Here is a 9,685-nt window from a genome sequence, read left to right as displayed (position 1 = left end):
TGGATAAACGGATATATTGGCACTGGGTACCTAGTACCTCGAGCCGTCACACCATCGGTCAAAAAGTGTCTCCCGGTGTGCGAACAGTGTGACTAAAAAGCCATATAGTCAATCTGGCGATAAGCCAAGCATAATAACACAATACGTATAGCCGTAGGCTATTAAAGTCACAGTACAGCATAATATGCCGTAAAAACATAGTATGGCATAAAGCCATTTACAGAACAGCTATTAGAATCCTATTGACTTGCCAACCTATCCAAACTAGTCAACTAGGCAAACTATGGCACATTATAAATTAATTGTTTAATTCTTCAATTTCTAGAGTTTACTAGCTATTATGTAATTTCATAAGTCAATGCATATGTTGACCTTTTTAGGTAATATAGATAAGTTGTTTCTAGCATCAACATATCACAATTTACAATTCAATATGCTATCAATATAATGCAATTTACCCTTTTTACAAGTTGGCATTCATTGCCAAATTATCTCAAGCATCATTGTATGCAAATGTCAAATTCTCAATTTTTGTGTGCTAGATTGGTCTAGCTTAAAGTCCTATTTCTCTTGGTTTTTAGCTTCTTCTCAAAGAAGAAAAATTGTAGCTCTATGTCTTATTGCACTCTAGACAAAATTTCAGGTCATTCTGAGTTGTATAGGCCAAGATATGATCAATTTGCTAAAGCTGGACAGATTGCACCTTCAGTGCAAAATTTGGTCAATTTTAGGTCACATTTAGTTCTGACAGTTTTGGTACCCGAACTTGTGAAAGCTATTTGACTTGGTTTTGGCCATTTCTGGGCTTTGGCATCTTCATAATAATTGTATCTCTATGTCTAAGCTATCCATGGGAAAAATTTCAGGTCAATTGGACCTGTTTTGAGTGAGTTATGGTCATCCTAATGACTACTGTTCATATGGTCAAAAATCTGGGTTTGCAAGGTTGCCATTCCGGATTTGGTCATTTTCAAGGTCAGTTTCTAGGCAGAATTTTGGCAACATCTCTACATGAAAGTTGGCCTATTTGGTGTCTAGTTTCACCCCCTATTGGCCTCATACAAATTGGGTTCACAGTTTTGCACTTATGACCTAATTTAGGTGTTGCCAACAAACACAACCTGCATTTGAACATCACACTTCCAATTTTGACAATGCTCCTCCTCCCAATACTTCAACATTTAATCATGGTACTTCTATATATATTGTACACAATTCTAGCAAGTATTTTGGGTAGAACACTCAAGCGCTCAATGCACACAATACACCATTAATGTTTAACATTTACTTCAACCCAAATTCAATGTACAACAACACATATATCACACATACACTTTCATGGCAATTACACAAACTGCCCACCATTCAATATCATCATATTTCATTAATAAATTTCATAAACTCACATACAAATTCATGATATTTAAGGCTACCCAACATAGCAGTTTACTAAAGCATCAAAGTCCCACTATTAAACCCTTAATTCAAGCACTAACATACACATACTTGGATATTAACTTACTACAACTTGCATTTTAGTTAATTAACCTTAATTTCCATCCATTAGAGGTAAGAAAAACTCAAACACCATAAATCTTCATGGCTGCCAAAAATGGATAAGTTCATACCTCAATATTTTCTTCATTTCTCTTCACCAAATTACTCACCTCAACCTAAACACAAGGTTTACTAAAGCTAGGGAGAGGATTTGGACACTTACCTCTTGAGAGCTTCCTTCAAACTTCACCAAATCTTGTTTTCCTTGTTGCCAATATCTTCCCCAAGGTGAGTAGGCAAGTTTTAATGAAGGAACCAAGTGGAAAGGATGGCTTGATCATGCACCAATAGAGCTTGCATGTGGGGCGGCAATGGTGCTTCCATGGAGGTTCGTTTCGGCTGGAGAAGATGATGCGGAAACTGAATTTTTTTGTGGACATACACATGTCCTTTAGGTGTTTAAAATACCCCTTAGTGCTCCACTCACTTTTAAGTTATTTTATATGTTAAGATTTTAATTATTCAATTTATACCCCATTTCTTACACTATTCATATAATGTATCTCATTTTAATTTTTCATGACATTTCCAAAGTGTAATATCATTTATTTTTAATGGATATTGAGGTCAAAAGGGAACTCTTGGTGTCAAATGACCAAGATGCCCCTCTTCGGGTTATATTCCCGATTTTTCGGTAACATCGATTTTTCTCTATTTCTCGATTTTTCGTTTTTCTTTGTACTAATTTATTAATTTTTCTTTGATAATTCTAGTGTCAATTATATTTCAATAAACCTTTACTCACGTCCCAAAATTTAATTCTGAGGGTTCCCCGCTGTCTGGGATCGGCAACGGCCTTCCTGATGTGGTCACCCATCGCTGCGGTGCCGGCTCGTTTAACTTAGTCTCATTTCCTCTCTTTTATTTTTCTTTAATTTTTCTTGTATTTTCTTTTTATTTATTTCATCAATATATATCTGTTCACTATCACCGAGGTATAGTTCCAGACATCCTGACTTGCCCGGACTGACATTAGGTCATCGGAGCAACAGAACTTACAGAACACGTACAGGAAGGATGTTATAGAAAGTGTGTTTCTTTGATGTGTTTTGTGTAGTTGATTATGTAATGCAGTATTGTTTTTGTTTATGTCAAGTCTAAGTACTTATGGACCTAGAATGGTTAGTTTTCTTAGTTAAACCTAAGGATTTCTTATTGTTATGTTGATGGAATTTTATTGGAACCTTGAATCCTAACTTTTAGGTGTTACATGTGAGCTTGGAGTATGAATTCAAGTTACTTTAGGCCTTGCAAATGTGTTTATGTTGTTGAATTCTGATTTGGAGATTTGGGATATGTTTTAGAGGTTTTAGGAAGAAGAATTTTGTTGTTTTCGACTTGAAAATTCTCGAAATTCCTAGGTTTTGATAGCCAAAGCATTCTCGAGAAAATCTAGAGAAATTTTAGGTTCGGTAGCCAAAGTCCAAGCCTTCGGTAGTCAAAGTGGCTACTACCTAAAAGGAGGGCACCCGATGTTCAAAGGTTCGGCAACCGAAGTCTAAGACACTGGCAGTTAACTAAAGGGGAAAATGAACAAAAAGTATCAAGTAACAGAAGGTTAGGAGTCTGGAGGTGGTGGAGCGGCTAGATCTAATGGAGGAAAACTAGAGGACATGTGCTGGAGAAGAGATAAAATCTAAGCCAATTGCTCCTCCATATGTTGTTAGTGCTAAAGTTGTTTGTCCTTGATCTATAACAGTCTATCCTCCATTTGGACAGACTCAAGCTCTAGGCGAGCTAGGGCATCATAAATGTCATGAGAAGTCTGAGATGGCTCACCCTGATTAGCTGTGCCACTAGGGCCAGTTACTGCTGTAGTTGTACTGGCCTGATTAAAAAGATGCTCTCACTTTTGTGCTCTGAGGCAATGGTCTCTAAAACGATATAGTTCGATTCCTTTGAGCATGCTCATACATGTCCTAGTAGGCAGTGAGCCCCATGTGTGGAAAAGTTTCTATGGTATAAAAACCATAGTCTCTTAGAATGGCCATGGCAGCCTCTGTACCAGAATCGACCGTAAGAGCCCTAAGAAGCCTAGTGACTAGACAACCATAAGGGAGACAAGCAGTAGAGTGCCTAATGGGGAAGGTCATGGTATGAATCATCAGGATGGGGAGGTTAAAAAGACGTCTCTCCAGGAGACAAGTCATAACAAACATGTCAGCATAAGTAAGATCAGACCTATGACCTGCTCTCGGGATAATCTCATGGGTAACTATGTGGTGCACAACCTTGGGTACTACCAAAAGGTGAGTTGTAAGAAGGCGAATAGCATCACCAATATGGTTACCCCTAGAGACAATCCTAACTTGGTCTTTAGTAGTGTAAGGCTTGGTAATCCACTAGTAAGTGTTGGACACAACTATACCAGCATTAGGGACCCTTAAGTGCTCATCTAAGATGGCAGGGGTGATGATAACCCTAGTTTGGCTAACAAAGGTAACAAGGGTAGTAGGGTTTAAGTGTTGGACAGAGTGAAGAAACCCATGGTTAGTGAAATGAATGAAAAAATCTAGGTCAATGGGTCTACCCAGGTGTGTAAACCTCTAGAGAAGGAAGCAAATTCTTAGAATTCTTAGTGATAATAAGGAATTCAAAGGCTAGAGGGGTTTAAGTAGGTTATGGACATCTACTAGATTCTCCCCTAGGTCATTTAACATAAGCCCTCTTTTGATCCATAAAGATAAGAAAAGGTGTATAGAGGGATAGAGACAGAAGCACTATAAACAGAATGAACAGGAAAAGCCATTTCCAAGTCAAAAACATCACAAAGTATCCAATAGATTCAAAAACACAACTTATATAGCCAAAGCAGGTTAAAGATAGCATAAATATTTGCTCAGCTCTAAAGCAGCATACAAGTGTCATGTTAAAACAAAGAAATATATTTCAAAGAGCATGGTAAAATCAAACAATGTAGTAACTCAACAAAATGTAGCTTTGATGCAAGAGTTTTCTCATTTGGTTACAAAGAAGTTATAACAATAAAAGAACTTTTGTATAGCCAAAAGAGTGAGACCATTTTATGCTTAACAAAAAAAAAAAAGAAAGTTGATAGCACAAATTTAATAAAATAAAGAAAAGATTACAAAGTAATACTAACTGGTTTAGAGGTCTAAAAACAGGTTCAAGAGATAACTTGATCAAAGGTATTTTTAGTGTCTTAACTTGATGCAAAACAATAAAGGCATAGTAAAAAAAAAAAAAATCTAGGATTAAACCATTTATTACTTGAAACAGAGGAAAAACAAGCTATAAAAGGGGGAGATAGGTAGATAATGGATGTTTCTTGGATGTCTTTTAGCTAGTTATTTCTTAGATGTCTTTTAGCTAGTTCATGTATATCCTTGATAGTGGATGTTTCTTGGATGCTTTTATTAGCTAGTTCAAGTATATCTTTGGTAGTCCTTTTAGATGTTGATATCTTCTAATTATATTTTATGATATTCTTATTTTAACTCTCATTGAATTGTTTTTGTTTTAGCAATGATCTTATTCTATCATACTTAGGACTCATGGCATCATGTCATTGCATTCATTGACTCAAAACCTCTCTTATGAGCTCTCCTTATTTTGTCTATTGAGGTATCAATTGTTTTCAAAAGGGAGAGCACACGAAGGTGGAGAATCTTTGAAAAATGCATACTTCCCTTGTACTTAATTTTTCATCCACTAATTGTTTGTCATCATCAAAAAGTAGGAGATTGTTGAACCTAAGGGTCTTAATCCATGTTTTAATGATAATAAATAATTAGTGTGCTACTAATCTTTCTTAAAAGTGTTTGTATTAAGAATGAGGTCCCGAATTCATAATTATAAAATTACTTCAAAATCCAGATTGAATAAGAGTAAGGAATTGAAGCAAAGCTCATGGGAGACACTACAATGTAACTTTTTTATTTTCTTTATACCATGTGAATCTCAATTAAATTAATTGTGTTGGCTCAAGTCTATGTATTTCCAAATATTTCTTAGTGTCTTGCTTTTTACCTATTTCTTGACCAAAAGGAAGTTAAATGAATTTTTCATTTTTGAGGAATGCAAAATTAGTTTTTGAAAATGATTTAGTTGGAAAATATATTCAATTAGCTTTCTAACAGTTTAAATGGAATAAAAATTCAATTTCGGGGCAAAAAGTTATGTGTTTTTTAAGTATTTTTCCTTTTTAGTCTAGAGAGGACTTCGGCAACCAAAGTCAAGTTTTCAAACCTAAGTTTTGGGTGCCCCAACTTTTAGCAACCGAAGCGAGGGACTTCGATAGCTAAACCTGGGTTTTTGAAACTTGATAATTTTAAGTGGTTAAACAACTATTTTTGCATTTAATGCCCCCAATGGTCATTTTCTTGCCAAAACCATAAATAGGGGCCATTTATTATGATTGGGGGCAAGTTATAACAACCTTCTATTTCGAAGGCATGGAAGCATGGATTTAAGGGCATTAGAGCATTGAATTTTAAAATTTATTTTAGGGTTACATGCATCATACCAAATGAGTTATGTGCCTAGCTAATTTCTAATGCCCAAAAACATACCAAAACACATTTTAGCATGCATTAGAGGTTCATTTCCCATCAAGAATTGAATTATAGAAATTAAATTTCATTAAACCCTAACTAAAAGAGGGATTATAGATTTCTAACCTCCAAGGCACAGAATCAATCAATCTTACTCCCTTAGGGTGCTCCTAGGACTCCAAATGTTGTCCCTGTAGCTTGTCCACCACAAGCTCACCAAGGTCCACCAATGGCAACTCTTAAGCTCTCTTTTGAAGATTACCAACCACTAATACTTTAGGGTTTATACTTTGATGAAGGTATATGAATGTGGGTGCACTAGAAACTCTTTCTAGTAAAATTAATTCAAAGGTAATCAAGCCTTTCCTTTTGAATTAATGAAAAGAAAATGAGAAGAGGGAGAACACCATTCTTGCCATCCAACATACCAAGAGGAAGAAGATGAATTTTTCTTCTTCTTTCTTCATTTATATGCATAAGACAAAATTGACTTAAAGAAGTGCCACATGTCACCATAAGATTTAATCTTACTTTTTTTTTTACTTAATCTCATCAAGCCAAGCGGGTCAAATTTCAATTAAATCACTAAAAGGTAGTCTTCCATCATGGGAAGACAAATGGCACACTCACATGAGTGCCACTTGTCACCATCTCATGGTGCCATGTGTCACAATGTGAAAAGATAATTTTGCCATTGTTTGTAATTTTGAGTTCTCCACCCAAAATTGTAATTCCTCCCTTAAATTAATTTATATCAAATATAAATTAATTAATTAATTAATCTTCATTAACTAATTTCTCTATTCTATTTATATTTAAAATCTTTAAATATAAATATAATTTATATTATACATCCAATAACCTAGATTTAGTTTCAAGTCATGCTACAGACTTTACAATCTTATTGCAAACCAAATCTATTTAATTAATTAATTAAACTCTTTAATTAATCAATCAAATTATAACACACTTGTTGAATTGCTTGTGTAAATGTGTGACTTACTAGGCTCATTATTAATTGACAATGAGAAATGATAGTAACTCTTAATATCATTAGAACTATTTCTTATCATAAATGATTTCTCTAAATTATTTTAGATATCTCATAGACCATGGTTGATACCTAGCTTAGCATGCCATGGCCACTCAATCAGTAATAAGGAATACCTTAAATGAGCCTTTTAATCATATGTTACCATGCACTAAAATCTCTCCGTTACAAAATCCCAATTATAGCTGGAGTCATGGTTAATGTCAAACTCCATATGCTATGAATATTATATTCTTTTTTAATTCTAATTCTTGAATAATCAGACTTTCTTATCAGAAACTCTTTTCTGACTAAGTCCATCTGTCCTGGCAAGGAACTTGAATCATTAAGAATAATTAAATGAACATAGGATTTTTTCCCTATTTACTTAGGGTAATGGATCCCATCTTGATCAATATATAACTAGTAGGAGCTAACACATGCCCATATACCCACACACAGTATGAGTATGAAAGCAGTATCAAACTCAAATCACCTATACACAAGATAACTGTGTTATCTCAAGTGTAAAGATTATATGCTCTGATATGAAATATGACTATGCATAGACAAGAGTAAACTCCACATGATTATCATAAGTGTCACTGGTTTGGCCTACTTATCATATATAAGTGCCTATCATGTTTGTTATGTGGCATGAAACTCACTACTCCAACTTATTAATATCTCATTTTAATACTTTAGAATAAACATGATTACAATCTTTCTAGATAAGTCATGTCCTTTGTGAAGTATCCTCGATTGTGAACCAATTTATGATAATTTGTACCAGCAATACTGTCACTCATATTCTTAATAACTTAAGAATAGAATTTCTAACAAAATATCAATGGACCTTTTTAATTACACATAAATAGATTATATAAACAAAAAAGTGTAATTACCATTTATTAATAAAATATATACTAGATACATATAAAATAATATGCTATAGGGCATACTACTAATAATCTCCCACTAGCACTAGAGCCATTCATTACAGTATCTTAGACCCATCTTCTCAAGATGTCGGTCTAACTGAGCTTGTGACATAGCCTTCATGAATGGATCAGATGGATTTTCGACTAATACTATTTTCTGCATGGCTACATCGCCTCACCCAACTATCTCTCTGATAATGTGGTAATGTCTTTCTATGTGTTTGGATTTCTGGTGATATCGGGGTTCCTTAGCCTGAATGACCGCTCCATTCTTGTCATAGTAGAGAGGAACTGCTGACTTAATGGAAGAAACTACTGCAAGTTCTATCACGAACTTTTTTATCAAAACAGCCTCTTTTGCAGTATCTGATGCAGCAATATACTCGGCTTCTGTAGTGAAATCAGCAGTTGTACTCTTTTTGGAACTCTTCCAACTAACTGTACCTCCATTACAAATGAACATAAAGCCAAAGATAGACTTTCTATCATCAATATCTGATTGCAAATCAGAACAAGTATAACCATCTAATTTTAGGTCGCCACTTTCATAAATCAAGAATAAATCCTTAGTTCTTCTTAAGTACTTAAGGATATTCTTGACAGCTATCCAGTATTCCAAACCTGGATTGGATAGAAACCTGCTAGTTACACTAATAGCATACGCGATATTCAGCCTAGTACACAATATTGCATATATTAAACTTCCGATAGTCAAAGCATATGGAATCCTGGCCACTTTGTCTCTTTCTTCAGGTGTCTTCGGAGACATCTCCTTAGAAAGATGGATACCATGTCTTACTGGTAACAATCCTCTCTTAGAATCAAGCATGTTAAACCTTTTTAACACCTTTGCCAAGTATAGACTTTAGGATAAACCAATTATTCTTTTCATTCTATCTTTATAGATGCGAATTCCAAGAATATAGATTGCTTCCCCTAAGTATTTCATGGAGAATGTATTTGATAACCATACCTTGATAATTGTTAACATACCTATGTCATTGCCTATTAATAAAATGTCATCTGCATATAAGACAAGAAAAGTGACAACACTCCCACTAACCTTCTTATAAACACATGGCTCATCCACATTTCTTATAAAACCAAATGATTTAATGGATTCATCAAAATAGATGTTCCAACTCCTCGAAGTTTGTTTTAACCCATAAATAGATCGTTTTAACTTGCATACTTTGGAACGATCTTGGGATTCAAAACCCCTAGGTTGTTCCATAAAAATGCTTTCCTCAATGTTTCCATTGAGAAAAGCCATTTTGACATCAATGCCAAATTTCATAATCATAGTATGCAGCTATTGCTAACAAAATCCTAATGGATTTAAGCATGGCAACAGGCGAAAAAGTCTCCTCATAGTCGATTCCTTGCCTTTGGCGAAACCCTTTTGCAACCAGCCTTGCTTTATAGGTCTCTACCTTTCTATCAGAACCAATTTTCCTTTTGAAAACCCATTTATTGCTTATAGGTATAATACCTTCGGGTGGGTCAATAAGATCCCAAACTTGGTTCTTATACATGAAATCCATTTCGGATTTCATAGCTTTAATCCATTTAGAAGAATCTATATCTGATATAGCTTCTTCATAGGTTAAAGGACCATCACCATGATTTGTTTCTTTATGAGC

This window comes from Hevea brasiliensis, chromosome 3, assembly GCF_030052815.1.
Source record: "Hevea brasiliensis isolate MT/VB/25A 57/8 chromosome 3, ASM3005281v1, whole genome shotgun sequence".
NCBI lineage: Eukaryota > Viridiplantae > Streptophyta > Magnoliopsida > Malpighiales > Euphorbiaceae > Hevea > Hevea brasiliensis.
Note: the sequence above shows the minus strand (reverse complement) of the source record.